Genomic DNA, 14624 nt, shown 5'->3' with positions numbered 1-14624 from the left:
ATTGCCAGCAGAAAGTAGGTGGCTGGACTTCGATACGTCTGAGTATGTACAGGCACACAGGAAAGGCTCATGCGACGTCCTGACTCTCTGCAGACGTAGAGTAGCGCATCAGGAAGGGTACACTTGGCAAGTGTTGATTTGAGCGAGGACACCGCCAGCTTAACGCCAGTCAGCCTCTGTGGCCTAATGGATAAGGCATCGGTCTCCTAAACCGGGGATTGTGGGTTCGAGTCCCACCAGAGGTACACGTTTTACTCACTGGGGCAAAATCAGTCTCACCACGTAGAGGTGTAATAGTTGAGAAAGTTGGTGTTTGTGAGTGCTTACAGGTATCACAGGTATGACGACGATATGAAAATACGCACTTACTGACAACCTGAAACGAAACGATGGCCATTATCAATCGACCTGTTAGCCGCGGAAGTGTTTCAAAGCGTGATGGCGCTGTGAAAGGAAACGCTATTTTAAAATTACTTGTTGGTAAACGGTATGACCCATATGAATAGTCACTTACCTGTCTTGTGTGCAGGACTTACAGTTCAGAAAGGGAATAGCCTAAGACGGCAGGTATAAGAATTGCCAGCAGAAAGTAGGTGGCTGGACTTCGATACGTCTGAGTATGTACAGGCACACAGGAAAGGCTCATGCGACGTCCTGACTCTCTGCAGACGTAGAGTAGCGCATCAGGAAGGGTACACTTGGCAAGTGTTGATTTGAGCGAGGACACCGCCAGCTTAACGCCAGTCAGCCTCTGTGGCCTAATGGATAAGGCATCGGTCTCCTAAACCGGGGATTGTGGGTTCGAGTCCCACCAGAGGTACACGTTTTACTCACTGGGGCAAAATCAGTCTCACCACGTAGAGGTGTAATAGTTGAGAAAGTTGGTGTTTGTGAGTGCTTACAGGTATCACAGGTATGACGACGATATGAAAATACGCACTTACTGACAACCTGAAACGAAACGATGGCCATTATCAATCGACCTGTTAGCCGCGGAAGTGTTTCAAAGCGTGATGGCGCTGTGAAAGGAAACGCTATTTTAAAATTACTTGTTGGTAAACGGTATGACCCATATGAATAGTCACTTACCTGTCTTGTGTGCAGGACTTACAGTTCAGAAAGGGAATAGCCTAAGACGGCAGGTATAAGAATTGCCAGCAGAAAGTAGGTGGCTGGACTTCGATACGTCTGAGTATGTACAGGCACACAGGAAAGGCTCATGCGACGTCCTGACTCTCTGCAGACGTAGAGTAGCGCATCAGGAAGGGTACACTTGGCAAGTGTTGATTTGAGCGAGGACACCGCCAGCTTAACGCCAGTCAGCCTCTGTGGCCTAATGGATAAGGCATCGGTCTCCTAAACCGGGGATTGTGGGTTCGAGTCCCACCAGAGGTACACGTTTTACTCACTGGGGCAAAATCAGTCTCACCACGTAGAGGTGTAATAGTTGAGAAAGTTGGTGTTTGTGAGTGCTTACAGGTATCACAGGTATGACGACGATATGAAAATACGCACTTACTGACAACCTGAAACGAAACGATGGCCATTATCAATCGACCTGTTAGCCGCGGAAGTGTTTCAAAGCGTGATGGCGCTGTGAAAGGAAACGCTATTTTAAAATTACTTGTTGGTAAACGGTATGACCCATATGAATAGTCACTTACCTGTCTTGTGTGCAGGACTTACAGTTCAGAAAGGGAATAGCCTAAGACGGCAGGTATAAGAATTGCCAGCAGAAAGTAGGTGGCTGGACTTCGATACGTCTGAGTATGTACAGGCACACAGGAAAGGCTCATGCGACGTCCTGACTCTCTGCAGACGTAGAGTAGCGCATCAGGAAGGGTACACTTGGCAAGTGTTGATTTGAGCGAGGACACCGCCAGCTTAACGCCAGTCAGCCTCTGTGGCCTAATGGATAAGGCATCGGTCTCCTAAACCGGGGATTGTGGGTTCGAGTCCCACCAGAGGTACACGTTTTACTCACTGGGGCAAAATCAGTCTCACCACGTAGAGGTGTAATAGTTGAGAAAGTTGGTGTTTGTGAGTGCTTACAGGTATCACAGGTATGACGACGATATGAAAATACGCACTTACTGACAACCTGAAACGAAACGATGGCCATTATCAATCGACCTGTTAGCCGCGGAAGTGTTTCAAAGCGTGATGGCGCTGTGAAAGGAAACGCTATTTTAAAATTACTTGTTGGTAAACGGTATGACCCATATGAATAGTCACTTACCTGTCTTGTGTGCAGGACTTACAGTTCAGAAAGGGAATAGCCTAAGACGGCAGGTATAAGAATTGCCAGCAGAAAGTAGGTGGCTGGACTTCGATACGTCTGAGTATGTACAGGCACACAGGAAAGGCTCATGCGACGTCCTGACTCTCTGCAGACGTAGAGTAGCGCATCAGGAAGGGTACACTTGGCAAGTGTTGATTTGAGCGAGGACACCGCCAGCTTAACGCCAGTCAGCCTCTGTGGCCTAATGGATAAGGCATCGGTCTCCTAAACCGGGGATTGTGGGTTCGAGTCCCACCAGAGGTACACGTTTTACTCACTGGGGCAAAATCAGTCTCACCACGTAGAGGTGTAATAGTTGAGAAAGTTGGTGTTTGTGAGTGCTTACAGGTATCACAGGTATGACGACGATATGAAAATACGCACTTACTGACAACCTGAAACGAAACGATGGCCATTATCAATCGACCTGTTAGCCGCGGAAGTGTTTCAAAGCGTGATGGCGCTGTGAAAGGAAACGCTATTTTAAAATTACTTGTTGGTAAACGGTATGACCCATATGAATAGTCACTTACCTGTCTTGTGTGCAGGACTTACAGTTCAGAAAGGGAATAGCCTAAGACGGCAGGTATAAGAATTGCCAGCAGAAAGTAGGTGGCTGGACTTCGATACGTCTGAGTATGTACAGGCACACAGGAAAGGCTCATGCGACGTCCTGACTCTCTGCAGACGTAGAGTAGCGCATCAGGAAGGGTACACTTGGCAAGTGTTGATTTGAGCGAGGACACCGCCAGCTTAACGCCAGTCAGCCTCTGTGGCCTAATGGACTCACGACGCACGCTCGAAACAGTATTGAAGTTAAGTACCCCGAGGCAGTCTGGCCACGTGTATGGAGAAGTGTTCATCATCCACATTTGCCAACGGGAGTGAGAGCATTGTGGTATTACGTGGTCAATAGGAAACTTCCCACGACTTCCCGCTTACATTCGATACATTTGGCTGATACTTCCCTTTGTGCAACCTGTAACGTGCAAGATACTGATGAACACACATTCGTATGCGGTACGGCGCATGACATCTGGAAAGCGGTTAGAAACCTCTTGGCATTTCTACAACGCACGTCCCCTCAAGCCATCACCCTTAAGAGTCTACTTCTACCGGACGATGACCTCTACCCTACCACGAAACGAAATGCCGTAAACTGGCTGAAAGGACAAGCAATCTACTATATTATTACAAACTCAGAACGTAGCATTGGAGACTTTTCGACATATTTACAAACACAGCACGATGGACTTCGCAAACTTCCACATTATAAACAGGAATACGCAAATTTTCTAATCAAAGCGATCATGGATCCCCCACAGAACTGGTGGGTGTAAAGCTAAGAGTAGACAAGACAGGACAGTGAAGAGAAGAGACCTCACGATGAAACAGGACGAACTCGCAACGGAGTGAACACATTGCAACCCGAGAAGCCGACCTTACAGTTTTCCGACGTAAGAGGGCCACTAAGGTACGGTTGCCAAAGGTAATTTGAGAAAAATCACGAACAACCACAATGCCGATGGAGGCGGAACATACAGAGGATTTCTTCTCGGAGATGGCATTCATGAGTCGAAGCCACTCATCCCTTTTGTTTTCATTTACTTTATGTTATACCATTTCCACAAAAAAAAAAAAAAAAAAAAAAAAAAAAAAAAAAAAAAAAAAATTTAAAGCGTAGAAGCTAGCCGACGAAGGCAGAAAAGGTGAGCGATTGGATGGGCTATGTGGGGAGAAGGGAGGCAAATAAAAAAAAAAAAAAAAAAAAAAAAAAAAAAAAAAAAAAAAAAAAAAAAAAAAAAAAAAATGGATAAGGCATCGGTCTCCTAAACCGGGGATTGTGGGTTCGAGTCCCACCAGAGGTACACGTTTTACTCACTGGGGCAAAATCAGTCTCACCACGTAGAGGTGTAATAGTTGAGAAAGTTGGTGTTTGTGAGTGCTTACAGGTATCACAGGTATGACGACGATATGAAAATACGCACTTACTGACAACCTGAAACGAAACGATGGCCATTATCAATCGACCTGTTAGCCGCGGAAGTGTTTCAAAGCGTGATGGCGCTGTGAAAGGAAACGCTATTTTAAAATTACTTGTTGGTAAACGGTATGACCCATATGAATAGTCACTTACCTGTCTTGTGTGCAGGACTTACAGTTCAGAAAGGGAATAGCCTAAGACGGCAGGTATAAGAATTGCCAGCAGAAAGTAGGTGGCTGGACTTCGATACGTCTGAGTATGTACAGGCACACAGGAAAGGCTCATGCGACGTCCTGACTCTCTGCAGACGTAGAGTAGCGCATCAGGAAGGGTACACTTGGCAAGTGTTGATTTGAGCGAGGACACCGCCAGCTTAACGCCAGTCAGCCTCTGTGGCCTAATGGATAAGGCATCGGTCTCCTAAACCGGGGATTGTGGGTTCGAGTCCCACCAGAGGTACACGTTTTACTCACTGGGGCAAAATCAGTCTCACCACGTAGAGGTGTAATAGTTGAGAAAGTTGGTGTTTGTGAGTGCTTACAGGTATCACAGGTATGACGACGATATGAAAATACGCACTTACTGACAACCTGAAACGAAACGATGGCCATTATCAATCGACCTGTTAGCCGCGGAAGTGTTTCAAAGCGTGATGGCGCTGTGAAAGGAAACGCTATTTTAAAATTACTTGTTGGTAAACGGTATGACCCATATGAATAGTCACTTACCTGTCTTGTGTGCAGGACTTACAGTTCAGAAAGGGAATAGCCTAAGACGGCAGGTATAAGAATTGCCAGCAGAAAGTAGGTGGCTGGACTTCGATACGTCTGAGTATGTACAGGCACACAGGAAAGGCTCATGCGACGTCCTGACTCTCTGCAGACGTAGAGTAGCGCATCAGGAAGGGTACACTTGGCAAGTGTTGATTTGAGCGAGGACACCGCCAGCTTAACGCCAGTCAGCCTCTGTGGCCTAATGGATAAGGCATCGGTCTCCTAAACCGGGGATTGTGGGTTCGAGTCCCACCAGAGGTACACGTTTTACTCACTGGGGCAAAATCAGTCTCACCACGTAGAGGTGTAATAGTTGAGAAAGTTGGTGTTTGTGAGTGCTTACAGGTATCACAGGTATGACGACGATATGAAAATACGCACTTACTGACAACCTGAAACGAAACGATGGCCATTATCAATCGACCTGTTAGCCGCGGAAGTGTTTCAAAGCGTGATGGCGCTGTGAAAGGAAACGCTATTTTAAAATTACTTGTTGGTAAACGGTATGACCCATATGAATAGTCACTTACCTGTCTTGTGTGCAGGACTTACAGTTCAGAAAGGGAATAGCCTAAGACGGCAGGTATAAGAATTGCCAGCAGAAAGTAGGTGGCTGGACTTCGATACGTCTGAGTATGTACAGGCACACAGGAAAGGCTCATGCGACGTCCTGACTCTCTGCAGACGTAGAGTAGCGCATCAGGAAGGGTACACTTGGCAAGTGTTGATTTGAGCGAGGACACCGCCAGCTTAACGCCAGTCAGCCTCTGTGGCCTAATGGATAAGGCATCGGTCTCCTAAACCGGGGATTGTGGGTTCGAGTCCCACCAGAGGTACACGTTTTACTCACTGGGGCAAAATCAGTCTCACCACGTAGAGGTGTAATAGTTGAGAAAGTTGGTGTTTGTGAGTGCTTACAGGTATCACAGGTATGACGACGATATGAAAATACGCACTTACTGACAACCTGAAACGAAACGATGGCCATTATCAATCGACCTGTTAGCCGCGGAAGTGTTTCAAAGCGTGATGGCGCTGTGAAAGGAAACGCTATTTTAAAATTACTTGTTGGTAAACGGTATGACCCATATGAATAGTCACTTACCTGTCTTGTGTGCAGGACTTACAGTTCAGAAAGGGAATAGCCTAAGACGGCAGGTATAAGAATTGCCAGCAGAAAGTAGGTGGCTGGACTTCGATACGTCTGAGTATGTACAGGCACACAGGAAAGGCTCATGCGACGTCCTGACTCTCTGCAGACGTAGAGTAGCGCATCAGGAAGGGTACACTTGGCAAGTGTTGATTTGAGCGAGGACACCGCCAGCTTAACGCCAGTCAGCCTCTGTGGCCTAATGGATAAGGCATCGGTCTCCTAAACCGGGGATTGTGGGTTCGAGTCCCACCAGAGGTACACGTTTTACTCACTGGGGCAAAATCAGTCTCACCACGTAGAGGTGTAATAGTTGAGAAAGTTGGTGTTTGTGAGTGCTTACAGGTATCACAGGTATGACGACGATATGAAAATACGCACTTACTGACAACCTGAAACGAAACGATGGCCATTATCAATCGACCTGTTAGCCGCGGAAGTGTTTCAAAGCGTGATGGCGCTGTGAAAGGAAACGCTATTTTAAAATTACTTGTTGGTAAACGGTATGACCCATATGAATAGTCACTTACCTGTCTTGTGTGCAGGACTTACAGTTCAGAAAGGGAATAGCCTAAGACGGCAGGTATAAGAATTGCCAGCAGAAAGTAGGTGGCTGGACTTCGATACGTCTGAGTATGTACAGGCACACAGGAAAGGCTCATGCGACGTCCTGACTCTCTGCAGACGTAGAGTAGCGCATCAGGAAGGGTACACTTGGCAAGTGTTGATTTGAGCGAGGACACCGCCAGCTTAACGCCAGTCAGCCTCTGTGGCCTAATGGATAAGGCATCGGTCTCCTAAACCGGGGATTGTGGGTTCGAGTCCCACCAGAGGTACACGTTTTACTCACTGGGGCAAAATCAGTCTCACCACGTAGAGGTGTAATAGTTGAGAAAGTTGGTGTTTGTGAGTGCTTACAGGTATCACAGGTATGACGACGATATGAAAATACGCACTTACTGACAACCTGAAACGAAACGATGGCCATTATCAATCGACCTGTTAGCCGCGGAAGTGTTTCAAAGCGTGATGGCGCTGTGAAAGGAAACGCTATTTTAAAATTACTTGTTGGTAAACGGTATGACCCATATGAATAGTCACTTACCTGTCTTGTGTGCAGGACTTACAGTTCAGAAAGGGAATAGCCTAAGACGGCAGGTATAAGAATTGCCAGCAGAAAGTAGGTGGCTGGACTTCGATACGTCTGAGTATGTACAGGCACACAGGAAAGGCTCATGCGACGTCCTGACTCTCTGCAGACGTAGAGTAGCGCATCAGGAAGGGTACACTTGGCAAGTGTTGATTTGAGCGAGGACACCGCCAGCTTAACGCCAGTCAGCCTCTGTGGCCTAATGGATAAGGCATCGGTCTCCTAAACCGGGGATTGTGGGTTCGAGTCCCACCAGAGGTACACGTTTTACTCACTGGGGCAAAATCAGTCTCACCACGTAGAGGTGTAATAGTTGAGAAAGTTGGTGTTTGTGAGTGCTTACAGGTATCACAGGTATGACGACGATATGAAAATACGCACTTACTGACAACCTGAAACGAAACGATGGCCATTATCAATCGACCTGTTAGCCGCGGAAGTGTTTCAAAGCGTGATGGCGCTGTGAAAGGAAACGCTATTTTAAAATTACTTGTTGGTAAACGGTATGACCCATATGAATAGTCACTTACCTGTCTTGTGTGCAGGACTTACAGTTCAGAAAGGGAATAGCCTAAGACGGCAGGTATAAGAATTGCCAGCAGAAAGTAGGTGGCTGGACTTCGATACGTCTGAGTATGTACAGGCACACAGGAAAGGCTCATGCGACGTCCTGACTCTCTGCAGACGTAGAGTAGCGCATCAGGAAGGGTACACTTGGCAAGTGTTGATTTGAGCGAGGACACCGCCAGCTTAACGCCAGTCAGCCTCTGTGGCCTAATGGATAAGGCATCGGTCTCCTAAACCGGGGATTGTGGGTTCGAGTCCCACCAGAGGTACACGTTTTACTCACTGGGGCAAAATCAGTCTCACCACGTAGAGGTGTAATAGTTGAGAAAGTTGGTGTTTGTGAGTGCTTACAGGTATCACAGGTATGACGACGATATGAAAATACGCACTTACTGACAACCTGAAACGAAACGATGGCCATTATCAATCGACCTGTTAGCCGCGGAAGTGTTTCAAAGCGTGATGGCGCTGTGAAAGGAAACGCTATTTTAAAATTACTTGTTGGTAAACGGTATGACCCATATGAATAGTCACTTACCTGTCTTGTGTGCAGGACTTACAGTTCAGAAAGGGAATAGCCTAAGACGGCAGGTATAAGAATTGCCAGCAGAAAGTAGGTGGCTGGACTTCGATACGTCTGAGTATGTACAGGCACACAGGAAAGGCTCATGCGACGTCCTGACTCTCTGCAGACGTAGAGTAGCGCATCAGGAAGGGTACACTTGGCAAGTGTTGATTTGAGCGAGGACACCGCCAGCTTAACGCCAGTCAGCCTCTGTGGCCTAATGGATAAGGCATCGGTCTCCTAAACCGGGGATTGTGGGTTCGAGTCCCACCAGAGGTACACGTTTTACTCACTGGGGCAAAATCAGTCTCACCACGTAGAGGTGTAATAGTTGAGAAAGTTGGTGTTTGTGAGTGCTTACAGGTATCACAGGTATGACGACGATATGAAAATACGCACTTACTGACAACCTGAAACGAAACGATGGCCATTATCAATCGACCTGTTAGCCGCGGAAGTGTTTCAAAGCGTGATGGCGCTGTGAAAGGAAACGCTATTTTAAAATTACTTGTTGGTAAACGGTATGACCCATATGAATAGTCACTTACCTGTCTTGTGTGCAGGACTTACAGTTCAGAAAGGGAATAGCCTAAGACGGCAGGTATAAGAATTGCCAGCAGAAAGTAGGTGGCTGGACTTCGATACGTCTGAGTATGTACAGGCACACAGGAAAGGCTCATGCGACGTCCTGACTCTCTGCAGACGTAGAGTAGCGCATCAGGAAGGGTACACTTGGCAAGTGTTGATTTGAGCGAGGATACCGCCAGCTTAACGCCAGTCAGCCTCTGTGGCCTAATGGATAAGGCATCGGTCTCCTAAACCGGGGATTGTGGGTTCGAGTCCCACCAGAGGTACACGTTTTACTCACTGGGGCAAAATCAGTCTCACCACGTAGAGGTGTAATAGTTGAGAAAGTTGGTGTTTGTGAGTGCTTACAGGTATCACAGGTATGACGACGATATGAAAATACGCACTTACTGACAACCTGAAACGAAACGATGGCCATTATCAATCGACCTGTTAGCCGCGGAAGTGTTTCAAAGCGTGATGGCGCTGTGAAAGGAAACGCTATTTTAAAATTACTTGTTGGTAAACGGTATGACCCATATGAATAGTCACTTACCTGTCTTGTGTGCAGGACTTACAGTTCAGAAAGGGAATAGCCTAAGACGGCAGGTATAAGAATTGCCAGCAGAAAGTAGGTGGCTGGACTTCGATACGTCTGAGTATGTACAGGCACACAGGAAAGGCTCATGCGACGTCCTGACTCTCTGCAGACGTAGAGTAGCGCATCAGGAAGGGTACACTTGGCAAGTGTTGATTTGAGCGAGGACACCGCCAGCTTAACGCCAGTCAGCCTCTGTGGCCTAATGGATAAGGCATCGGTCTCCTAAATCGGGGATTGTGGGTTCGAGTCCCACCAGAGGTACACGTTTTACTCACTGGGGCAAAATCAGTCTCACCACGTAGAGGTGTAATAGTTGAGAAAGTTGGTGTTTGTGAGTGCTTACAGGTATCACAGGTATGACGACGATATGAAAATACGCACTTACTGACAACCTGAAACGAAACGATGGCCATTATCAATCGACCTGTTAGCCGCGGAAGTGTTTCAAAGCGTGATGGCGCTGTGAAAGGAAACGCTATTTTAAAATTACTTGTTGGTAAACGGTATGACCCATATGAATAGTCACTTACCTGTCTTGTGTGCAGGACTTACAGTTCAGAAAGGGAATAGCCTAAGACGGCAGGTATAAGAATTGCCAGCAGAAAGTAGGTGGCTGGACTTCGATACGTCTGAGTATGTACAGGCACACAGGAAAGGCTCATGCGACGTCCTGACTCTCTGCAGACGTAGAGTAGCGCATCAGGAAGGGTACACTTGGCAAGTGTTGATTTGAGCGAGGACACCGCCAGCTTAACGCCAGTCAGCCTCTGTGGCCTAATGGATAAGGCATCGGTCTCCTAAACCGGGGATTGTGGGTTCGAGTCCCACCAGAGGTACACGTTTTACTCACTGGGGCAAAATCAGTCTCACCACGTAGAGGTGTAATAGTTGAGAAAGTTGGTGTTTGTGAGTGCTTACAGGTATCACAGGTATGACGACGATATGAAAATACGCACTTACTGACAACCTGAAACGAAACGATGGCCATTATCAATCGACCTGTTAGCCGCGGAAGTGTTTCAAAGCGTGATGGCGCTGTGAAAGGAAACGCTATTTTAAAATTACTTGTTGGTAAACGGTATGACCCATATGAATAGTCACTTACCTGTCTTGTGTGCAGGACTTACAGTTCAGAAAGGGAATAGCCTAAGACGGCAGGTATAAGAATTGCCAGCAGAAAGTAGGTGGCTGGACTTCGATACGTCTGAGTATGTACAGGCACACAGGAAAGGCTCATGCGACGTCCTGACTCTCTGCAGACGTAGAGTAGCGCATCAGGAAGGGTACACTTGGCAAGTGTTGATTTGAGCGAGGACACCGCCAGCTTAACGCCAGTCAGCCTCTGTGGCCTAATGGATAAGGCATCGGTCTCCTAAACCGGGGATTGTGGGTTCGAGTCCCACCAGAGGTACACGTTTTACTCACTGGGGCAAAATCAGTCTCACCACGTAGAGGTGTAATAGTTGAGAAAGTTGGTGTTTGTGAGTGCTTACAGGTATCACAGGTACGACGACGATATGAAAATACGCACTTACTGACAACCTGAAACGAAACGATGGCCATTATCAATCGACCTGTTAGCCGCGGAAGTGTTTCAAAGCGTGATGGCGCTGTGAAAGGAAACGCTATTTTAAAATTACTTGTTGGTAAACGGTATGACCCATATGAATAGTCACTTACCTGTCTTGTGTGCAGGACTTACAGTTCAGAAAGGGAATAGCCTAAGACGGCAGGTATAAGAATTGCCAGCAGAAAGTAGGTGGCTGGACTTCGATACGTCTGAGTATGTACAGGCACACAGGAAAGGCTCATGCGACGTCCTGACTCTCTGCAGACGTAGAGTAGCGCATCAGGAAGGGTACACTTGGCAAGTGTTGATTTGAGCGAGGACACCGCCAGCTTAACGCCAGTCAGCCTCTGTGGCCTAATGGATAAGGCATCGGTCTCCTAAACCGGGGATTGTGGGTTCGAGTCCCACCAGAGGTACACGTTTTACTCACTGGGGCAAAATCAGTCTCACCACGTAGAGGTGTAATAGTTGAGAAAGTTGGTGTTTGTGAGTGCTTACAGGTATCACAGGTACGACGACGATATGAAAATACGCACTTACTGACAACCTGAAACGAAACGATGGCCATTATCAATCGACCTGTTAGCCGCGGAAGTGTTTCAAAGCGTGATGGCGCTGTGAAAGGAAACGCTATTTTAAAATTACTTGTTGGTAAACGGTATGACCCATATGAATAGTCACTTACCTGTCTTGTGTGCAGGACTTACAGTTCAGAAAGGGAATAGCCTAAGACGGCAGGTATAAGAATTGCCAGCAGAAAGTAGGTGGCTGGACTTCGATACGTCTGAGTATGTACAGGCACACAGGAAAGGCTCATGCGACGTCCTGACTCTCTGCAGACGTAGAGTAGCGCATCAGGAAGGGTACACTTGGCAAGTGTTGATTTGAGCGAGGACACCGCCAGCTTAACGCCAGTCAGCCTCTGTGGCCTAATGGATAAGGCATCGGTCTCCTAAACTGGGGATTGTGGGTTCGAGTCCCACCAGAGGTACACGTTTTACTCACTGGGGCAAAATCAGTCTCACCACGTAGAGGTGTAATAGTTGAGAAAGTTGGTGTTTGTGAGTGCTTACAGGTATCACAGGTATGACGACGATATGAAAATACGCACTTACTGACAACCTGAAACGAAACGATGGCCATTATCAATCGACCTGTTAGCCGCGGAAGTGTTTCAAAGCGTGATGGCGCTGTGAAAGGAAACGCTATTTTAAAATTACTTGTTGGTAAACGGTATGACCCATATGAATAGTCACTTACCTGTCTTGTGTGCAGGACTTACAGTTCAGAAAGGGAATAGCCTAAGACGGCAGGTATAAGAATTGCCAGCAGAAAGTAGGTGGCTGGACTTCGATACGTCTGAGTATGTACAGGCACACAGGAAAGGCTCATGCGACGTCCTGACTCTCTGCAGACGTAGAGTAGCGCATCAGGAAGGGTACACTTGGCAAGTGTTGATTTGAGCGAGGACACCGCCAGCTTAACGCCAGTCAGCCTCTGTGGCCTAATGGATAAGGCATCGGTCTCCTAAACCGGGGATTGTGGGTTCGAGTCCCACCAGAGGTACACGTTTTACTCACTGGGGCAAAATCAGTCTCACCACGTAGAGGTGTAATAGTTGAGAAAGTTGGTGTTTGTGAGTGCTTACAGGTATCACAGGTATGACGACGATATGAAAATACGCACTTACTGACAACCTGAAACGAAACGATGGCCATTATCAATCGACCTGTTAGCCGCGGAAGTGTTTCAAAGCGTGATGGCGCTGTGAAAGGAAACGCTATTTTAAAATTACTTGTTGGTAAACGGTATGACCCATATGAATAGTCACTTACCTGTCTTGTGTGCAGGACTTACAGTTCAGAAAGGGAATAGCCTAAGACGGCAGGTATAAGAATTGCCAGCAGAAAGTAGGTGGCTGGACTTCGATACGTCTGAGTATGTACAGGCACACAGGAAAGGCTCATGCGACGTCCTGACTCTCTGCAGACGTAGAGTAGCGCATCAGGAAGGGTACACTTGGCAAGTGTTGATTTGAGCGAGGACACCGCCAGCTTAACGCCAGTCAGCCTCTGTGGCCTAATGGATAAGGCATCGGTCTCCTAAACCGGGGATTGTGGGTTCGAGTCCCACCAGAGGTACACGTTTTACTCACTGGGGCAAAATCAGTCTCACCACGTAGAGGTGTAATAGTTGAGAAAGTTGGTGTTTGTGAGTGCTTACAGGTATCACAGGTATGACGACGATATGAAAATACGCACTTACTGACAACCTGAAACGAAACGATGGCCATTATCAATCGACCTGTTAGCCGCGGAAGTGTTTCAAAGCGTGATGGCGCTGTGAAAGGAAACGCTATTTTAAAATTACTTGTTGGTAAACGGTATGACCCATATGAATAGTCACTTACCTGTCTTGTGTGCAGGACTTACAGTTCAGAAAGGGAATAGCCTAAGACGGCAGGTATAAGAATTGCCAGCAGAAAGTAGGTGGCTGGACTTCGATACGTCTGAGTATGTACAGGCACACAGGAAAGGCTCATGCGACGTCCTGACTCTCTGCAGACGTAGAGTAGCGCATCAGGAAGGGTACACTTGGCAAGTGTTGATTTGAGCGAGGACACCGCCAGCTTAACGCCAGTCAGCCTCTGTGGCCTAATGGATAAGGCATCGGTCTCCTAAACCGGGGATTGTGGGTTCGAGTCCCACCAGAGGTACACGTTTTACTCACTGGGGCAAAATCAGTCTCACCACGTAGAGGTGTAATAGTTGAGAAAGTTGGTGTTTGTGAGTGCTTACAGGTATCACAGGTATGACGACGATATGAAAATACGCACTTACTGACAACCTGAAACGAAACGATGGCCATTATCAATCGACCTGTTAGCCGCGGAAGTGTTTCAAAGCGTGATGGCGCTGTGAAAGGAAACGCTATTTTAAAATTACTTGTTGGTAAACGGTATGACCCATATGAATAGTCACTTACCTGTCTTGTGTGCAGGACTTACAGTTCAGAAAGGGAATAGCCTAAGACGGCAGGTATAAGAATTGCCAGCAGAAAGTAGGTGGCTGGACTTCGATACGTCTGAGTATGTACAGGCACACAGGAAAGGCTCATGCGACGTCCTGACTCTCTGCAGACGTAGAGTAGCGCATCAGGAAGGGTACACTTGGCAAGTGTTGATTTGAGCGAGGACACCGCCAGCTTAACGCCAGTCAGCCTCTGTGGCCTAATGGATAAGGCATCGGTCTCCTAAACCGGGGATTGTGGGTTCGAGTCCCACCAGAGGTACACGTTTTACTCACTGGGGCAAAATCAGTCTCACCACGTAGAGGTGTAATAGTTGAGAAAGTTGGTGTTTGTGAGTGCTTACAGGTATCACAGGTATGACGACGATATGAAAATACGCACTTACT

The 14624-nt window shown here is 47.3% G+C and overlaps 23 non-coding genes across 23 annotated transcripts; all 23 read left to right on the top strand.

The window, feature by feature from the left end:
- The first annotated feature begins 172 nt into the window (after positions 1 to 172).
- On the top strand, positions 173 to 245 carry Trnar-ccu (transfer RNA arginine (anticodon CCU)). Its single transcript has one exon. It is a non-coding gene; the product is annotated as a tRNA-Arg (tRNA).
- A 502-nt stretch (positions 246 to 747) lies between these two features.
- On the top strand, positions 748 to 820 carry Trnar-ccu (transfer RNA arginine (anticodon CCU)). The gene has a single exon. It is a non-coding gene; the product is annotated as a tRNA-Arg (tRNA).
- A 502-nt stretch (positions 821 to 1322) lies between these two features.
- Trnar-ccu (transfer RNA arginine (anticodon CCU)) lies at positions 1323 to 1395 on the top strand. The gene has a single exon. It is a non-coding gene; the product is annotated as a tRNA-Arg (tRNA).
- A 502-nt stretch (positions 1396 to 1897) lies between these two features.
- Trnar-ccu (transfer RNA arginine (anticodon CCU)) lies at positions 1898 to 1970 on the top strand. Its single transcript has one exon. It is a non-coding gene; the product is annotated as a tRNA-Arg (tRNA).
- A 502-nt stretch (positions 1971 to 2472) lies between these two features.
- Positions 2473 to 2545, top strand: Trnar-ccu (transfer RNA arginine (anticodon CCU)). The gene has a single exon. It is a non-coding gene; the product is annotated as a tRNA-Arg (tRNA).
- A 2106-nt stretch (positions 2546 to 4651) lies between these two features.
- Positions 4652 to 4724, top strand: Trnar-ccu (transfer RNA arginine (anticodon CCU)). The gene has a single exon. It is a non-coding gene; the product is annotated as a tRNA-Arg (tRNA).
- A 502-nt stretch (positions 4725 to 5226) lies between these two features.
- On the top strand, positions 5227 to 5299 carry Trnar-ccu (transfer RNA arginine (anticodon CCU)). The gene has a single exon. It is a non-coding gene; the product is annotated as a tRNA-Arg (tRNA).
- Positions 5300 to 5801: 502 nt separating this feature from the next.
- On the top strand, positions 5802 to 5874 carry Trnar-ccu (transfer RNA arginine (anticodon CCU)). Its single transcript has one exon. It is a non-coding gene; the product is annotated as a tRNA-Arg (tRNA).
- A 502-nt stretch (positions 5875 to 6376) lies between these two features.
- On the top strand, positions 6377 to 6449 carry Trnar-ccu (transfer RNA arginine (anticodon CCU)). The gene has a single exon. It is a non-coding gene; the product is annotated as a tRNA-Arg (tRNA).
- Positions 6450 to 6951: 502 nt separating this feature from the next.
- On the top strand, positions 6952 to 7024 carry Trnar-ccu (transfer RNA arginine (anticodon CCU)). The gene has a single exon. It is a non-coding gene; the product is annotated as a tRNA-Arg (tRNA).
- A 502-nt stretch (positions 7025 to 7526) lies between these two features.
- Positions 7527 to 7599, top strand: Trnar-ccu (transfer RNA arginine (anticodon CCU)). The gene has a single exon. It is a non-coding gene; the product is annotated as a tRNA-Arg (tRNA).
- A 502-nt stretch (positions 7600 to 8101) lies between these two features.
- Trnar-ccu (transfer RNA arginine (anticodon CCU)) lies at positions 8102 to 8174 on the top strand. The gene has a single exon. It is a non-coding gene; the product is annotated as a tRNA-Arg (tRNA).
- Positions 8175 to 8676: 502 nt separating this feature from the next.
- Trnar-ccu (transfer RNA arginine (anticodon CCU)) lies at positions 8677 to 8749 on the top strand. Its single transcript has one exon. It is a non-coding gene; the product is annotated as a tRNA-Arg (tRNA).
- Positions 8750 to 9251: 502 nt separating this feature from the next.
- Trnar-ccu (transfer RNA arginine (anticodon CCU)) lies at positions 9252 to 9324 on the top strand. The gene has a single exon. It is a non-coding gene; the product is annotated as a tRNA-Arg (tRNA).
- Positions 9325 to 9826: 502 nt separating this feature from the next.
- Positions 9827 to 9899, top strand: Trnar-ccu (transfer RNA arginine (anticodon CCU)). The gene has a single exon. It is a non-coding gene; the product is annotated as a tRNA-Arg (tRNA).
- Positions 9900 to 10401: 502 nt separating this feature from the next.
- On the top strand, positions 10402 to 10474 carry Trnar-ccu (transfer RNA arginine (anticodon CCU)). The gene has a single exon. It is a non-coding gene; the product is annotated as a tRNA-Arg (tRNA).
- Positions 10475 to 10976: 502 nt separating this feature from the next.
- On the top strand, positions 10977 to 11049 carry Trnar-ccu (transfer RNA arginine (anticodon CCU)). Its single transcript has one exon. It is a non-coding gene; the product is annotated as a tRNA-Arg (tRNA).
- A 502-nt stretch (positions 11050 to 11551) lies between these two features.
- Positions 11552 to 11624, top strand: Trnar-ccu (transfer RNA arginine (anticodon CCU)). The gene has a single exon. It is a non-coding gene; the product is annotated as a tRNA-Arg (tRNA).
- A 502-nt stretch (positions 11625 to 12126) lies between these two features.
- Positions 12127 to 12199, top strand: Trnar-ccu (transfer RNA arginine (anticodon CCU)). Its single transcript has one exon. It is a non-coding gene; the product is annotated as a tRNA-Arg (tRNA).
- Positions 12200 to 12701: 502 nt separating this feature from the next.
- On the top strand, positions 12702 to 12774 carry Trnar-ccu (transfer RNA arginine (anticodon CCU)). Its single transcript has one exon. It is a non-coding gene; the product is annotated as a tRNA-Arg (tRNA).
- Positions 12775 to 13276: 502 nt separating this feature from the next.
- Positions 13277 to 13349, top strand: Trnar-ccu (transfer RNA arginine (anticodon CCU)). Its single transcript has one exon. It is a non-coding gene; the product is annotated as a tRNA-Arg (tRNA).
- A 502-nt stretch (positions 13350 to 13851) lies between these two features.
- Positions 13852 to 13924, top strand: Trnar-ccu (transfer RNA arginine (anticodon CCU)). Its single transcript has one exon. It is a non-coding gene; the product is annotated as a tRNA-Arg (tRNA).
- A 502-nt stretch (positions 13925 to 14426) lies between these two features.
- On the top strand, positions 14427 to 14499 carry Trnar-ccu (transfer RNA arginine (anticodon CCU)). Its single transcript has one exon. It is a non-coding gene; the product is annotated as a tRNA-Arg (tRNA).
- The last annotated feature ends 125 nt before the right edge of the window (positions 14500 to 14624 follow it).

The sequence above is a fragment of the Schistocerca serialis genome, chromosome 1 (assembly GCF_023864345.2).
Source record: "Schistocerca serialis cubense isolate TAMUIC-IGC-003099 chromosome 1, iqSchSeri2.2, whole genome shotgun sequence".
In the NCBI taxonomy this organism is placed as follows: domain Eukaryota; kingdom Metazoa; phylum Arthropoda; class Insecta; order Orthoptera; family Acrididae; genus Schistocerca; species Schistocerca serialis.
The sequence above is the reverse complement of the archived record's forward strand: the minus strand, read 5'-3'. Positions and strand labels throughout refer to the sequence as shown.